Below are 17,406 nucleotides of genomic sequence, written 5' to 3'. Positions count from 1 at the left end.
AGGCCGGAAATGCATATCTCAAATGAGCATTGATGATAAAAGAAAACAAAATCATTGAAGATAGATAGAAATTCAAACCTGTTTTCATTGGCAGGAATGGAAAGTTACCATCCTCACATATAGAGCTGACAGTCTTTGATGTGACCACTGATTATGAACTGGAACTATGAGGAGAATTGGCTGGTGTCTTATGTTTGGGTGAGGGGGCTTCAAACAGATCAGCCTTTCATGCTTCAGACTCCATATGCTTATATACTGCTCACTCTCTCATTAGCCATGGGTTTGTGTGTGTGTGTGTGTGTGTGTGTGTGTGTGTGTGTGTGTGTGTGTGTGTGTGTGTGTGTGTGTGTGTGTGTGTGTGTGTGTGTGTGTGTGTGTGTCTTTTGATGACCACCAAGAATGTGAATTCTTGTGTTTATTAAAAAAGGGAGAGTCTGTGTTTCACTGCATATATACATTTGATTGTGCACAGATATATTCTGCATGCCTTTTAATGCATGTTGTTGGACAAAACACTTTAGTTAAATGTTACCTGTGACTGCTGTCTGTTGTACTAAGAGCAGAGGACGGACGATGAAGGAGAGAAAGAGAAACAGACATTTGGAGGTGGTAGAGAATGAGGGAGGTGGAATGGATTTTGGGTTAATGTGAAATGTGCTGCAGGAGGTCGTTTCTACGACTAATGAAGACAAATGGGCAAGTGTAATTACAGCTAATGATCCAAGAAAAACAGGTCACTTTACTCCATGTTTAGACCTTTCTTCTCTGTCTATATTTGTATTATTCCCTTCTCTTTTACCTATTTGTGTCCCTCACTTTCATTCTTCCACTTCATCACTTCATTTGCAACCTTTTTTCTTAAATTGAAAGATCTATGGAAAGAATTACAGACATTACGCTTGGGGCAACAGAAGAAAGATGGCAAAAGGGGAGGTAATGAGGCAGCTGCAAAAGGGTCTGCAAATCTGCATTTGTACCTCTTTGCTGATAAGGTCAGAGTTAGAGGTCAGTAGCTGATGAGGGTATCTACCTGAGGGCGACATAAACACACCCATGTCACTTATTCATACCTTTGCTTCTTTTTGTCTGCTTCATCTAACTTTTTCCCCTATTTCTTTGCACACAAGTGTAGTTAATGAAGTCTAGTTTAAGGTCATAGATCTGTCAATTTGTGAAGGTAGTGTGCAGAGAAAAAACCTCTTAATACCTGAAAAGCTTTGTGTGCATCTATACCTCTGTCTATCTTTTGACAGTAATGATGATAGATGAAAGGCAGAGACATAATGAGTGACCAGCTTTCCGCAGGGAGTTTAGTCTGTGTGCTTGAAATATAAGTGGAGGAAAGAAAAGAGCAGGCTGTGACATGAGCAACAGTTGTTTTCAACCTACATACCTGGACACACCTTCACTCAACACGCAAAGACGATGTATAGCCCCAGTATAACTGGCTGTGCTGATACTTTCATTTCATCTAAACGGACTACAGGGAGGCTGGCACCGCCCGGCGTGTTGGCGTTCATGATAATGGACAGCTTGTTCCGTTATCCCTTACATAAACTCTACATTTGTGTTAGTATAAAAACATTTAAAGTGCATGAAAACCTCTGAATGAACATGTCATGTTCTTTCATTGTAAAGATCTTGTTCCAAACTAATTTGGAAACTTCTTAGTAAAGTTTAATGTAATAAAATTGGTAACAAACAATAACTAAATCTGCTTGTTCATCAGTCAGATGATTGTTGGATCATAACGTTGTAATTTGAAATGGCTAAAAATGGCCACAAAATGTCAACTAGAGTTTAGTTGACAAGACCTTTTTAACCAACATTATGCTATGTTAAAAATAAATACATTATTCAATAAATACATTAACTTTAAACCACGTGGTGACCAAGTTATGTGTTCCTAGATTAACACACTTCTGTCCCCACAAACACACACACACACACACACACACACACACACACACACACACACACACACACACACACACACACACACACACACACACACACACACACACACACACACACACACACACACACACACACAATTCTCTGAAACCCTGTCATCAGCCCTTCAGTCCTGCAGGGCTGCTGTGCGGCAGAGGAGGTTTAACAGCAGGACATAGCTGCACACTGACATGCTGCTGCTCGCTTCCTGAACAGAGGAAAAAAAAAAATCAGGCAAAATTATTAGCCAAGTAAGTGAGAACTCTCTGAAAACCAATGAACCATAGGGTGTAAAAGTAAAACCACTTCCATCCCATGCTGTGTGTTATGATCTCTCAGTGCGCTTTATGTGAGGTCCTGTCATCCATCCTCCATGAACGCTGAGACTCTGTAAAGACTCTTTAAAGTTGTCAGTTCCTCTCTGCAACACTGTCACCAAGACACATTCGGCCTTAAATTGCAAGGCAGTGCTTTGAAAATGTTTTATTTTATATAGCCAAACTCTTTGGTACAAAACCTTTTTAAGCCAAACGGTATTAATGAATGGGCATAATGACTGAGTTGCCCTTTGAATTCCCCTGACCAACTACAATCAGCAATATGATCAGTGTGTGTCTGGGATTTGGTGGTTATTATCAAAATGTAAACAAAGGCATTACTGAATTCAATGGTTTAAAAAATATGTGGATGTGTGCCAGAAAAGCAATTGTCCAAAAAGTGGTGTGACTGATGTGTCTTTACTAGGACCTCTGTAGGAATACAACAACATTAAAGAACTATGAATGGGAATTTGAAAACCCTTTCATAACGCAACATACCCAAAATGCATTTTTGGAGAGATGTGAGATTATCTTCAAACATCCAAATAAGTACTTGCTTTCAATCCATGTGGTAACAAATATATAAATGATTATCATAAACAACTAATACACTGACTATAAAGAGTGGATTATTGAGACAATTCATATCAAGTGTTTTGTGAATATTAACCCAGTCATGATAATGTTATTGCTGGGCTCAAAGGTGCTCAAGTTCTAGTATAGTGGGTTTTGTAGTGTAGAAATCAGAAAACAGAAAAGAAAAAAGATTAGGAGTTCCAGGCCATTTTATTGTTACAAATAAAGAAAATCCTTGTTGGTACTTTAAAAGGTACTTTCTGTACCAGGGACATTAGTTCACTTACATATGCATTGTTGACCAAACTTGGGTTAAAACTTCACTGCATTTGATTAACAGGATAACTAATGATTTATAAGAAAAAGGTGATAATGGACACGATAATAAGAGAGTTATTGTATGATGCACAGACAAAACAGAGTGGGACAAGATGTGAAAGCAGCTGTTTACCTGTTAGGGGAACGTTAAGGTAAATGTTGAATTTTCATTTAGGTAAATTTGGGTGCAGTAAGTGTTCAATATGACACGGCTTTGTTGGCAGTAGACCACTATATATCAAGGTTATCAGGATTTAGTCTTAGTAAGTAACATTTAATCCAAACATAAGATTAAACTACATGGAAACATTGAAAGATTCGATTTGGTTGGATCAAGATTGAAATTGTAAACATTGAATTTAGACTTAATCCCTGTTTGTCCCTGGCAAAATGAAAAAGCAGCAATGTCCCAGGGAGCCTGTCAGTCAAAAATGTAACTCCATCCATAGAATGTGAGATCAATTATGAAGTATGAAAAGGAAAGGAAAGGAAGTAGGGAGAGAACCTGCAGTATCTAACTCTGTTCAGTTTCTGGCCTATCGTCCTCCTCTCTCTTGCTCCCATCCTGACATGAAATAGTCATTAGCTGTAGTGGTAATTCCGCCCAGCTGTCTTTCCACATTAGCTAATGTGAATCAGAAACGTCTGGACTGTGTGTGTGTGTGTGTGTGTGTGTGTGTGTGTGTGTGTGTGTGTGTGTGTGTGTGTGTGTGTGTGTGTGTGTGTGTGTGTGTGGTGTATTCGTGAACTCAGTATCTGGAACCCTGTGTGCAGGTCTGCGTGTGTCAGCATTCAGAAGTGTGTGGTTCTGTCAGGACTACAGCATCTGTGTGTGTGTGCTTCGACGCCTGACAAGGTTTTCTGTTCTATGGTCGACAGGTGCTAAATAATGAAAGCACAGAGAACAAGTAAGAGGAGAGGGAAAGACAGGAAAGCAGTACATGAAGAAGACACGAGGAAAGGCAGGAATAGAAGAAAGAGGTGCAGTGGAGAAGGAAAAAAAAGTGGGAGGAAGAAACGCAGGAAAGAAGAAGAAAGAACTGATGAAGTGAAAAGTGCAGTTTGTACAACTCTGGAACTCTAAACATTACCTTATCCTCAGAATGTCCTTCCTTTGTTTAGCTTATGTCTGCTACACCGTCCTCTCAGCTGCTGTTGCAGTGCAGTGCCAAGCAGCAGAGCTCTTTTCATTATGGGATGGAGCGAAAAGCTGCGCTGTAGGGCATGACTGATGGTTTGTTGGTATTGTGTGTGTTGTGTATGAATAAGGTAATTTCCTCCTTTGAAACAGGAACTCCTGCAACAAAGCGAGAGAGGTAGAGGAGGGGTGGTACGGCAGAAAATGGAAAAGAGGCAGACACAAAAGAGAGAGACATCACAAGGTGACATCTAAAGTCAGGTTTCTGTGACTGTCGCCTCTCTGTCTGTAGTGTGTGTGTGTGTGTGTGTGTGTGTGTGTGTGTGTGTGTGTGTGTGTGTGTGTGTGTGTGTGTGTGTGTGTGTGTGTGTGTGTGTGTGTGTGACGGACCAGTTTCTTTTAATGTTTGACTTACAGTCACATGAATCAGTGAATCTTTCAATAGATTCTCACTTCATTTTCAAAAGTTAAATGTAAGCTATGTAAATAACAGAGTATATGATATTTTGCTCAGAAATAAACTAAGTGGATAATGACAGTGTGTCAACAGAATGTGTCAGCTTTCTGCCAGTGTTGCGTTTCATTGATTCACCCAGATCTGAGACAGCTGTTCTCTGTGGCCCCTCGGTAACTCTATACATGAAGCACACACACATACGCACCACACTCAGAGGCACACACCTGGGCACAGTGACTCCTACCCCAAGGGCAGCTTTGAGGAGGACAGCTGTGAGCAGAGAAGGAGGCCAAGATTAACGACAGGAAGAGCTAAGTGTTATAAAGAAGCTAAGCAGATATCACACTGCAGCGCTACTGTGTTCATGTTGATCAGAGCCAGCTGTCCTCTGGTTGTTGCATGAATACAATATACTGTTGATTGAAGATGCTGACACATTTCTTAAGATCAGAGAATCTTTATTGCACGACCTTTGAGACCTCATCATTAGAAACACTACTGACTGCCACGTCACACAAGGAAAATCATTTTTGTCTGACTCCAACACACGCAAAACATCAAAAAGCAGAAAAAAAAAAATAAACATGACACATATTCCCTGTTATGTTCCCTGAGCCATTTTATGACCTTGCAATGTTTGGAAAGTTACAGGAATCAGTTGGACTACAGCTGGACGTGGACACCTACAAATAATTCATCAAGTCCATTTTGTGATGTCGTGAGCTGAGAGATGGAGTCCTATGAAGGTTGGCCATAGAGCACTGTGCAAACAGAATGACTGGTATGTGTATGTATCTACAGTGTGTGTGTGTGTGTGTGTGTGTGTGTGTGTGTGTGTGTGTGTGTGTGTGTGTGTGTGTGTGTGTGTGTGTGTGTGTGTGTGTGTGTGTGTGTGTGTGCGTAGTGTGTCCTAGGACGGTTGAGTAGTCTGAGCATCGAGGCGGAGGCGGACAATTAAAAGAATTCCTGACTGCATTCTTTCTCCCATGAAAAGCTCTCATATGTGGTTCTGGTCCTCTCTCTGCGTGGTTCCCCCGCCTGCTCAGTCACACGTTCACATGCACCAATTAGACGATCAGTCTGTCTCATGATTTCTCTCTATTTAACATGTTTTAGTCTCTCGTTATTTACTTTCTGACAGACAGACAGAGAGAGAGAGAGAGAGAGAGGGAAAGAGGGAGAGAGGGAGAGAGTTGACGTGACACCCAATATCCTCTAATCCATTCCCCTGTGTGTGTGTGTGTGTGTGTGTGTGTGTGTGTGTGTGTGTGTGTGTGTGTGTGTGTGTGTGTGTGTGTGTGTGTGTGTGTGTGTGTGTGTGTGTGTGTGTGTGTGTGTGTGTGTGAATCCTCTCCCTGTGACAGCGCCACACACAGTGAGGCTTATTACCTTCTTGCTGCTTACCTCTCTTGGTGTGTGTTGCATTTTTAAGTGACTATTTGCTCATGTGCATCTTTCTTTAGTGTGTGTGTGTGTGTGTGTGTGTGTGTGTGTGTGTGTGTGTGTGTGTGTGTGTGTGTGTGTGTGTGTGTGAGTGTGTGTGTGCGCTGCAACAAGCAGGGGATTACAGATCCCTTCACATTTAATGACTATGCTGACTTTATCTTTAAAACACATTCACAATATGCCCGCCACATTCCCAAACGGCTGCATTGCAAAATTCGTCACAATATGAATATTCCAGTTTACTCTACACTGACTGATCATCTTTGAGGCGTGGGGGCCTCCATGTTTTTTGTCTAAGTCACAAAACTCCTGCGTCAAATCTCTCTTGGCTGCAACTTGGTGTCTCACAACAAGACTTCAGACGTGTTGACACTTATGGAAATGAATTGAGCTGAGGATAAGGGGATTTGTTACCAATCCCATCTGTCATCTTCCTAAGTGGTCTCAAATCCTGGTTTGCGCTGTGGGATTATATGCTAGTTCCTCTGAGAGGATGATGAGCTACAGTGTAGTGGAAGGCATCTACAGGTACAAGTTTCACTTCACATCTGTCTCCATAGCCAAAAGGAATTGTTCAGAGAAATTCAAACAGTCAATTTTGCTAATGTAGATTAGTTTTTAAGTATAACAGCTTCTCATGGGAAAACTGCAGGGCATATGCAGAATAAATACACGAAGACTGTTCCCCATAGCCAGCAATGTTCCATCCAGTAAACACAATATACTCAAGTTTAATCAAAGAAATACTCAGACCATGTTCTTTTGCTACAAGCTGAATGTTGCACATTTGCCAAACAGTTGCAGTGTTTCTTGTCTTCCTGGAAAATAAATTCATCTTAAGCACACACAGTTGAGTATTTGCTCCTAATTCATCACGCTCCTGGGTCAGATCTCATGTGGTGTAACTGCTCAGAAGACGACAATACGTCAAATATGTTGTCACTTAAGGGAATGAAGTGAGCCAAAGCTGCCTTGGATTTGTAGTCAATCCGAGTTGTCATCTTTTTAGGCATCTTCAAATCCAAATCTGTTGATCTTTGCTTAAGCAATCATATTTCAATGCTGTAGTGAACGAAGGACCATCGTTTTGTTGTTGATGTAGTTTTTACAGTTGAGGACTGAAAGTCATGTTAACTACATGCTTACAACTGCTCCTCCAGAAACTCTTTACTGGCAAATACACTCTTATAGAATTTATTGAAAGGTGACAGTGAAATACTGACTGACTACAGAGTGCATAGACTACCTTACTTCATTACGAAAGGATTATGGATTATGATAAACTATTATTTCACGTAACAATGATGAGGACACACCATGTCCTCATCATTGCACAGCTCAATTATTATTTTGTTGGTTTTTAAAGAGAGAGAATCTTGAAAATCTCATACTATGATATTGTTTACCCCCCAAAAATACCAGCCATTACATATTATTCATACAATCATTCTGTACTGGAAGTTATTTGATTTTACATTTGAATTCATTTTGCATATTGTAATGGTACATTTGGGCAGATAAATATGAAGGACTCATGGAGTGTAAATGTCAGGAGAATTCTGAAGAGGGGTGTGTTCTCACACACATTTCACAATGTGTCTCTACATTGTGGCACTTGTGGCCACAGTTGACCTTCAGTTTGCCTCCAAAGTCTTGCTCTCATTGTTGGCATTCCTCATGGGGACCAAAGGGACAGTTGGGCTACGTAAGCCTCCAGCTGTCCCATTTGGTTTTAATGAGGAATCTTGATAATGTTTACAGACAACATGAGAACAAATGGAAACATTTTTGGTGTTTCCCTCACAGATGTTCTATGTGCTACAGAACGAGGTATGCCTCTCTAACCTTTTGACCCATTCCTTTACCTCCCAAAATCTCTCTCTCTCTCTCTCCTACATATTATTAAGACAACTCTCTCATGTACCACAGCATGCACTTCAGAAAGCGAGTGGAAATTACAGGAAACTTAGCTGCTTCATCGTTCCTTACGTTTTATTAGCAACACATATCAGTCTTCTTTTGTCTTTTCTTAATAGCTTTCCTTTGGCAGACAGACGGTGATGTCTTTTTCTTTTCAGCATCTGATCCGCCCCAAATCAGGGACATGAGCCTCTAGTAAGACCGAACTGGCAGACTGTGGTGGTTAATTGGCTAATTACCTCTATGGAGCCGCAATCAAAGAGCCAGTTAGCATGGGACACATGCATCTGACATGGCCAATTAGCAGCAGTGTTCAGGCTGAACTCGTTAAGTATGAACTCGTTAAATGTGTTAATTAATTAGGCAGGGGGAATGGTGTAGCACTCCCACTGCTGTGTCTGACTGAGAATAAGATACTGTGCCTCTGTGTTCATGTATTTCTATAGATAACATTTTGTGTACGTAAATACAACATACAGGGTGTATTATAAAATATCTTTGTGCTCCAACACTGTATTAATGTTAGAGAAATTGAACACAAAGATGGATATTTTATGCGATCTCCGTCTTCTGTAATCTGAGCTGAAAGCTAGTTGAAAGACAACAGTGACATACCATTAGTATTTACTTTATATGCAGTAAAGGAAATATGTTATAATACAATGTTGTTGAGACCAGACGGGAAAGCAGACAGGTGCAGGTTTTTGGTTTGTAAGTCCCTTTGTGAACTGTTCATGTGTAGATCTGAGAGAAATATATGTGTGAGTGTGGTCCACTCTCGTGTGTGTGTGTGTGTGTGTGTGTGTGTGTGTGTGTGTGTGTGTGTGTGTGTGTGTGTGTGTGTGTGTGTGTGTGTGTGTGTGTGTGTGTGTGTGTCTTTAGTTCATTAGTTTAAAGATGAGGTGGTCACCAGAGCGATTGAGCCATACCAGGTCATGTTGGGGTTTTTCCTCTCTGTGCTTGGCACCGAGTGTTTAGGAAAAATTCTCCAGTGGTCTTATGATCATCCAGGAACAAAAGAGAACCGGAGACATATGTTTGTGTGAATGTACATGCATTTTTGAGAAACCCTTTCCACAAATCATTTGTCAGGCACCTGTGTTTACAATAGTGTCACACCTTGGTCACATTGCCAATGCCCCGTACTCACTGCTGATCATGATGCTACAATTTCAAATTTAGTTAGCTTTGATAGTGTGAGAATGTGTGAGATTTTCACTCGCCAGTAAAGACAATAAACCGTGAGTCTGACTTGACGGGTAAAAGCTGGTTATAGTTTCTGTTATACAGTTCATACCAGTTGGTGAAAGAAAGTAGGAATCCAGGTATTTACAATATACAATAAAATGTCACACATCGTTACTGTAACTGATGCAATTATGCGATGTTCCAAGTGGGATTCTAGCGTTTGGCAGCAGGATGGCAGAGGAATGAGAAGTGTTGTCAGGAGGGAAGAAAAAGGTGCTGCTGAAATGGTTTTGAGCAGGCAGTATTATTCTTTCCTCAGTAATTCCTCTGGGGCCTGCCTCTCTCTTCTCTTTCTTCACTTTTTTCTCTCATGGTTTTATTATTCTCTGCTCTCTGTCTCGACTTCCATTTCTTTGTTGTCTCCTCTCTCTGTCTACAGTGCACACGTTGTTTGACTAACCTCATTAACTGTGTCTGGCCTACAGCTCAGATTCTTGTTGAAACACACTCTCCAGTGAGTATTCATAGTAGCTCCATTAAATCAGCCATCAGCCACTACAACACAGGCACGAGTAATCAGATTACAGAGAAAAGCAGTGATCAGAGATAATTGTAGCATACAGTTCAACTGAGAGAAGTGTAATATTTCAATTACAAGCTCTATAAGATGCTGTGGTACACACAAACCTGAATGAATATATCAATACACTGACATATAAATGAAGACCAAAAGGTTAAAAGAAAAGTTCTTGTTTGCTGAGTATATGCTCCATGCCCCATATGAGCTATTGTCTGAATATGATCTGACTTACTTGTTGCCTTTAGAACCCATTGCAGTCTAAGTAAAACCAGAGAAGAAGTCACAAATGCTGAGACTTATTTCAGCAGAATTACTGTGAAATCTTTCCGTCTAAAGTTGATTTCCCGGACAGATCTCTGTTGCAGGTGCGGTGTGTTTATCCAGCTTCAGACTGAGTGCAGTAATACCGGCTGTGAGCAGAACGTATGGTGTCTGATGTGTTTCCCATCTGAGGGATCGACTGGAAGTGCTGGCAGGAGGCTGCTCTAGGGGAAATCCGTAGCAAAGAGAAGGAAAAAGTAATTGACCGCAATGGGTACATGCTACCTTCGCAGTTAGTTTAACTAAGACATATTTTAGTTTGTATTATTTTATTATCTGTTTTAGTGGAAAATAACTGAAAAGGAGGAAATAAAGGTCTTGAGGACGGAATGTTGATTAATCAGGACAAGAGGAAAGTGAGAGCAAGGAAAGAAATGGAGGAAAGGAAAGGGATAATTCGTAAAGAAGAGGTGATGAAGGCAGATGAAATTAATAAGGAGGTTTAATAGGAAAAAAATTAGCAAGACAAGGAAGGGAGGCAATCCCTTTCAGAGCTCCTCCAAATGGCATCATACTCTTGTGGTTGTGGACTGCTGCCAAACTGTGCACGCTTGCCTTACCAGTGAATAGCTCATTCACAACTTAGCTCCCTCATTCTTTCCTCCAACCAGTGCTTGGTGAAGTCCTCACCACATATTTATAATGTTGAAAGGCACCACCTATTTTACAATCCTTCCTCAAACACATGGCAAGGGAAGCAGTTCGCTGTGTGGCTCTGCTAACCGGGTTCAATGTTGTGCCTTGACACAAATCTGTCTTACATTAGGAATCAACCAATGAGTGTTGCTTTTGCCACAGATACACTCATGAGATGGAAGAAGGGATGGGGGAAAAACCTTGAAACGCTTACATGCTAACACACTTTTTCAGTGTTTATAGGGCAGTCTACCAGCCAAACCACTTGTTTCTGCTGGCATACCAAATGTAAACCCTTATGCATCGATACAATTGAAAATAAAGATTTAAATCAATTAAGAACTTGATGAAAAAAAAAGAAAAAAAAATACTTAAGAAAGCTAAATAAGCATGAAGCACAACATGAACATTTTGCAATGAAAGGAAGAACATCGACATCATGTTGGCTGTAATTTATGTACTTAAAATCACAAAGTTTCTTTCAAGTGCTCTGGCCAACTTTGGTAAACCACAAGCAATGTTCTTTCAATACCCTAATACACTCATAGTTCAGCCCATGTTAGGGTTATATGAGGTTGCATGCAACACACACTCTCACACACCACTGGCTACTGGAAACTCCAGATTGGTCATGTTTGTGATATTAAGAGCAGCTGACAGACACACATGCACACACATTTTATGGTAGAATAACATTTGTGAGAGCAGGGCGGCGACTTGTATGACATAATGTCCTCCAACAGCTTGGATGGAAATTTTTAAATTACCACGTTCAGGCTTCCGCCAAATATTTATCAAGTGAAAAAGCCTGAAATCATCTTTTGTATCACATTTCACACTCTGTGTGCTTTGAGATGGTATCCTGCCCCAAAAATATTAGAAACATCTATTAAATATTTTATTTGGTGCAGTTTTTCTTAATTACTGAAGTTAATTTCCTTACCAAAATATATCACAACAGATTTAGTTTTACAGAGTATATCATTTTTACATCACCTTTTAAAGTGATTTAGGTATGATTAATGAGAAAGCACAGTTGCCAAACGGGAAAGTGAGGATAACTGTAAGCATGCGAGACAGAAAGCGGGACAGAGAAAGAAAGTATCAGAGAGAGAATCCCACTAATGATCAGCAGATGTATGAGACATCACACAGTTCAGTTTTATACTGAGAACAGACAGACATACACACACACACACACACACACACACACACACACACACACACACACACACACACACACACACACACACACACACACACACACACACACACACACACACACACACAAATAGAGGAGAAACTTATTCAACAAGTATTATTTCCCTTTGCTACTAACTTGCCTTAATGCTAGTGCAATGATGCTGAGACACGTGTAATGTGTGAGCTTCTCCATATTACGGAAAATATGTGGCATAGGGAGTTAAGGAACACAGCTGGTATTTAAGCACTTCAGTCGGCATGGACCAATAAGTGAAACCTCTGTTTTGGTTATTGAGAATAATGGGTATATAAAGCTGGGTGTCATCTGCATAGCGGTGATGAGACAGTTTGTTTTTTCATTACGGGACCCAATGGAAGCATGCAAAGTGACAGGAGGACTGGACCAAGAATAGAACCTTGCTGCACTCCACAAGGGATGTGATCTGCCAAGCAGTATTTTGAACGTTCAATTGGACAAATAAGATTTAAACCAGTTAAAACCAGACCTGAGTCGCACTGATCTGAACTGAAATCAAGTATGTATACTTTGATACTTAAATACAGTAAAGGTCCCTCTTTGACAACATCTAGTGCATAAACTTAACTTGATCTAACTTAAACCCTAAAAACATTGTTGAAATATATTCTCAAAAGTCTGGAGATGCCCACTGAAACAAATCTTCTTTTCTACACCATCTTCTCTATCTCTCATGTTATTTTAGACAAATAGTTTGCTTCATTTTGGAGTAGCTATATATTGTGATTCAGCCAACATGGCAATTCCTATTAAGTAATAACACATGTGGAGAAGCACTATGCTGTTGTCTTCTTTTTATTGGAGCGGGTGTGCTGCGGTCGCAGGAGGGAGGCTGCAGGCTGTGTATTTAATGTGTTCGGGAGTAGTCACGTTAGCAAAGCTGGCTGCAGCGTCTTGACTTAAATCGCCTTGTGGTTTCATTTGCACAGAAAGAGGGGCGGTGTGCCTATTTATCTGCCATATGAGGCAAATTAGAGCTGCTGGAAGGCCTCTCGATTAATCACAGTCTGTGGTGGAAACCAGTTGTCCATCTTGGACAATGATGGCTGATGCATCCTTGTATTGCTGAACAGTTTAGGGAGAAATTTAGAAAAAAAAGTGGAATTAGATTTAAAGGGAAACATTGGAACTACTTTCCACAAAAGAAATAGTCCCTATGAAAACTGTTTACAAGCGGTTCTGTGGATTATCTAGTATAAAAGGGACACTGGTTGTGGGAGGAGATGTTTTTATTATTCAAGGCTTTGTGCTAAACTCGTCTCTGAAACAGTAAAGAACTTCATTGATTTGTATTTTGACCCCAACATACTCAAAGTGCAGCAAAAAGATAGATCTAATATTTTCTGTTAACAGTTTTACTGCAGCTGCTGGATGAAGAAAACTCTCTGTACAGTTCCGAGAGATGGAACAGATAATACAGAACAGTTGCCTTCAAGTTCCACATGTTTACACTATAGAGAGTAATCTGGGGCACAATCTTACGTCATGAAGAGAGGTCTAATTAATCTTTTTTAAGAGCTAAAAGCAAAGACATTCGTGTGTGTGTGTGTGTGTGTGTGTGTGTGTGTGTGTGTGTGTGTGTGTGTGTGTGTGTGTGTGTGTGTGTGTGTGTGTGTGTGTGTGTGTGTGTGTGTGTGTGTGTGTGTGTTTGTGTGACTTGGCTGATGTTTATAGCATTAGCTTGATCCTCCCAGTGTGGATGTACTGTACTTGTTGATCAGAACTGGCTTCTGATCAGTTTCTTAGTACTTCTCTGTTTCTATTTGTCTCTTTTGTCTCCAATTCTTTTCTTTGACTATCGTTCATTCCTGTTTGTTTTTCCTTCATAGTCATATCCATTCTAGTTAAAGCCAGAGATGTTTCTTCGGAATTTGGACTAATGCTCATATTGTACAATGCAATAGGAGATGCTTTTATGTGGCATGCACCATGTGTAATAATACCCTAAACCACTTGCTTAGAGACTCAAGAGAGATGTGGAAATATTCAAAACAAGATTATTTAGTTAGCAGGACTTCAAGCAGTAAAGTTCTTTTAAATCTTATGCTTCACTACCATTTTCTATATAACTGTCTAACATAATAGATGACATGATGATAAAAGTTTCTATTAATATCTGGCGCAGCACCAGTGCTTCTTCATAAATCTCAGGCTGACACCTTCAAGTCGTTTCATGCAAAATGAACCTTTCACATTTGTGAAAAGAAAAGTGTATTTTCTTAAAGGGTTGTTGTTTGGTGCCATTACGTTGTTAATGTGACGTATTTCTCTGATAACATGGACATTATTGATAGGCTTTAGACAATGATGGATTTCACTTAAACTATAAGAATTAAGAAAAAAGTAGATTGGTTTGTTAACACAGGCATAAAAGCGGGATTGTTTTGCAACTAGATTGGTTAAATATTTTTGGATCCCTATTTTGCAGCATGATGTCACCATTAAAGATGCAAGGTTTTGCAGGAGGTTATTGTTTTCAGTCTCAGTATGTGGTTTTGTAGCTCACATGAATGTGGTCTAGAACTTTTCTGCTCAAACTGGCAAACACTTCTTTCATGTGAAGATAGCGAAGATCCAATTTAAATGTCTGCCTCTTTCTCATTTTTCCTCTAACTTTTGTCCCTCCTTCATCCCTCTCTCTGTTACTTTCTCCCTTCCTCCCTCCATCTCATTGGCTTTTCATGCTGCTCAGAGTTTAAACAGCTTTGTTTTTTCCCCTTGACACGTTGGCTCCAAGAAGAAGGGGGAGTGAAAGGAAGGAAAGGAAAGTAGGGGTGGAAGGAGAAGAAGAGCTGAGCCAACACAGGGAAATGACAGTTTGTTTGGTCAGGGCAGCCTATTACTTAGAACACTCTAATCTTCCTCAACTTGGCTGACTACCTGTAACCTCAAACAAGATGGATGAAGGGAGCCTGGAGACAGTGCATTTCATTATATTTGTGGACTAACTTGTATATTTGGACCAATTTAGCACCATAAATAGAATAAACTACCAGGTTCTGTTTGAAATATGCAGAGTACAGTATTTCCATAAATAAAAGTCTCAAGATAGGTGACACACCAGCTACCAGGGAAGACAGCAATTACAGACTAATGCAAAAGCACCAATAGGATTTCAACATTTTTAGTGTAACGTTTTAATATTGCCTCCTGTCTGCCAGCTGTGACTGCACACATTGAGTTGATGTGCTTGTCTAAAGCAGAACAGGTTTTTCTATCTTCAGCAAGGCTGCATCAGATGAAAATAAAAGTCCTTGCATTTTTGTTAAGCCCAGATTCTGTTTTAATGCATTTTGACATTTTTAAGTCGTCTGCATGTGTTTGTTCTCTGTGATTTCTGGGCGATGTTAATGACAGCTGTTCTGCCTCTCTATGATAAAGAGGTGATTTCCCATGTTGTCCTGGCAACCCCAAATCACAACCTGTGTCATCTACTGTTGGTGTGTGTGTGTGTGTGTGTGTGTGTGTGTGTGTGTGTGTGTGTGTGTGTGTGTGTGTGTGTGTGTGTGTGTGTGTGTGTGTGTGTGTGTGTGTGTGTGTGTGTACATGTGTGAGGCTGGCCGAGAGACTCCGTTTTGCCCTTCTTTGTGTCTGGAATGAATTGTGGGCTGAAATATTTTTCAATAGCTTTGTCATTTAGCTGAGTGCTATAAACGGCTTTGTTTCCAATCGTGATTTGTATTAAACTTTAGAAGCATTGCTATCCTAAACATGTTTAACTTGGGGGCCTTGTGTAGTTCAATAGACAATTAGTAGATGTGAAATTGCACTTTGAACATATTGTAGTAGAATTTTACAGGTAGAGGTTAAAGGTACTAACAAAAACAAAGCTCATTTAATCAGTTTTCCTGAAACTGCTTTTGACTTGCAGGAAGAATGATGGTCTTGTTGAATCAAAAACCAGTAAGCTGCTGCACAAAGGATGAATACTCAATGGTTATTACCTACCTTAGCATGGTCACCTGATCACTAGTTAATAACCTAAATAAATAAACCACCAGAGGCGGGTGAAGTAAAGTTTGTGTACACCAGATACAACTGTCTGAGTTTGTGGGTGGGAAACTAGTGAGGGATCATGTTCTTGTCACTAAATTAGTGACCAGAGCACCTGCACATTTGAAGTTGGATATAAGATGGCAACCCAGTATCATGGTTGGGAAATAGTAACAAAATGATATTCATGAGATTTGTGTAGAAGAACATGAATTGTCCATTTTTTTAGTGTTGTGTCAACACAATAGAAATGGAAAATTACTGTTGCTCAGCAAGAAAACAATGTATTGGTTTGACTATTTCATGAACTACCATGAGACATTGTTGGAGATGGATCCTGGATCATGAAGGTAAAAGACATGTCTCTCTGCACATGTCTCTCTGAAGCCTTCGCTGGGACAATGGCAAAGTTAGCAGTGAGAGCTGCAGTCTAGAAGGAAGGGTAGGTTTTAAAAGGGAACAACAAAGGGACAAAGGTCTGCAACAAGGTAAAAGAAGAATTTTGAAAAGATGGTGTAAGGGATGTGTAGGGGCTCTGTGGGTTTCTTTATATCCTGTTCTCTCCTGCCCTCTCCTCATCATTTTAAGTTTTTAAGTTTATGAGATTTCCTGTTGCAGTCCATTATCATCCTCCATGTTCTTTGCCCCCACTTTTGTGCTGTAAGAAATAACTTATCAGGTGCCTTTGTGGGTGGCCTCAGTGGGAAATCAAACTTTTAACTTGTCAGTGTCTTTAACTTGTTTTAGCTAGAGATACATACAGGGATGAGCTCCCAAATATACATTAAAGCAGCTCTTCTTCCATTCATTCATCCCCATTTATTATATCCCCCTCTAACTGTCTTCAATTACTGGTTGGTGGAGGGGATTTCTGGCCCGCCAGACACAGACGGCACTCAGGACACCTGAGAGATATGTGCACATATGTGTGTGTGCGGTGTTAAGTGTTTGTCTGTGAGCAGCTGTTTTGACAGCTAAAATTTAAAAGTGAAATCGCAATTATGGCAAAGCTGAAAGTACTTAAACCACTTGTGTAATCTGCTGTAGCAGTTATGATCATAGGCTGTGCGTTTGATGGATGTGTGCATGTCTGTGTGTGTGTGTGTGTGTGTGTGTGTGTGTGTGTGTGTGTGTGTGTGTGTGTGTGTGTGTGTGTGTGTGTGTGTGTGTGTGTGTGTGTGTGTGTAGTTGTTCTGCTTCTCTGACAGAGCAAAGTGAGCAGCTGCATTTTTTGCATTCCTCACTTTGGGAAAGTGATTGTAAGTGAAGGTTGACATTGTCTGCGAATCATTTTTATCTGTTCTGCTGAAAGCGAGTTGT

Source organism: Anoplopoma fimbria, chromosome 12, assembly GCF_027596085.1.
Source record: "Anoplopoma fimbria isolate UVic2021 breed Golden Eagle Sablefish chromosome 12, Afim_UVic_2022, whole genome shotgun sequence".
Lineage (NCBI taxonomy): Eukaryota > Metazoa > Chordata > Actinopteri > Perciformes > Anoplopomatidae > Anoplopoma > Anoplopoma fimbria.
Note: the sequence above shows the minus strand (reverse complement) of the source record.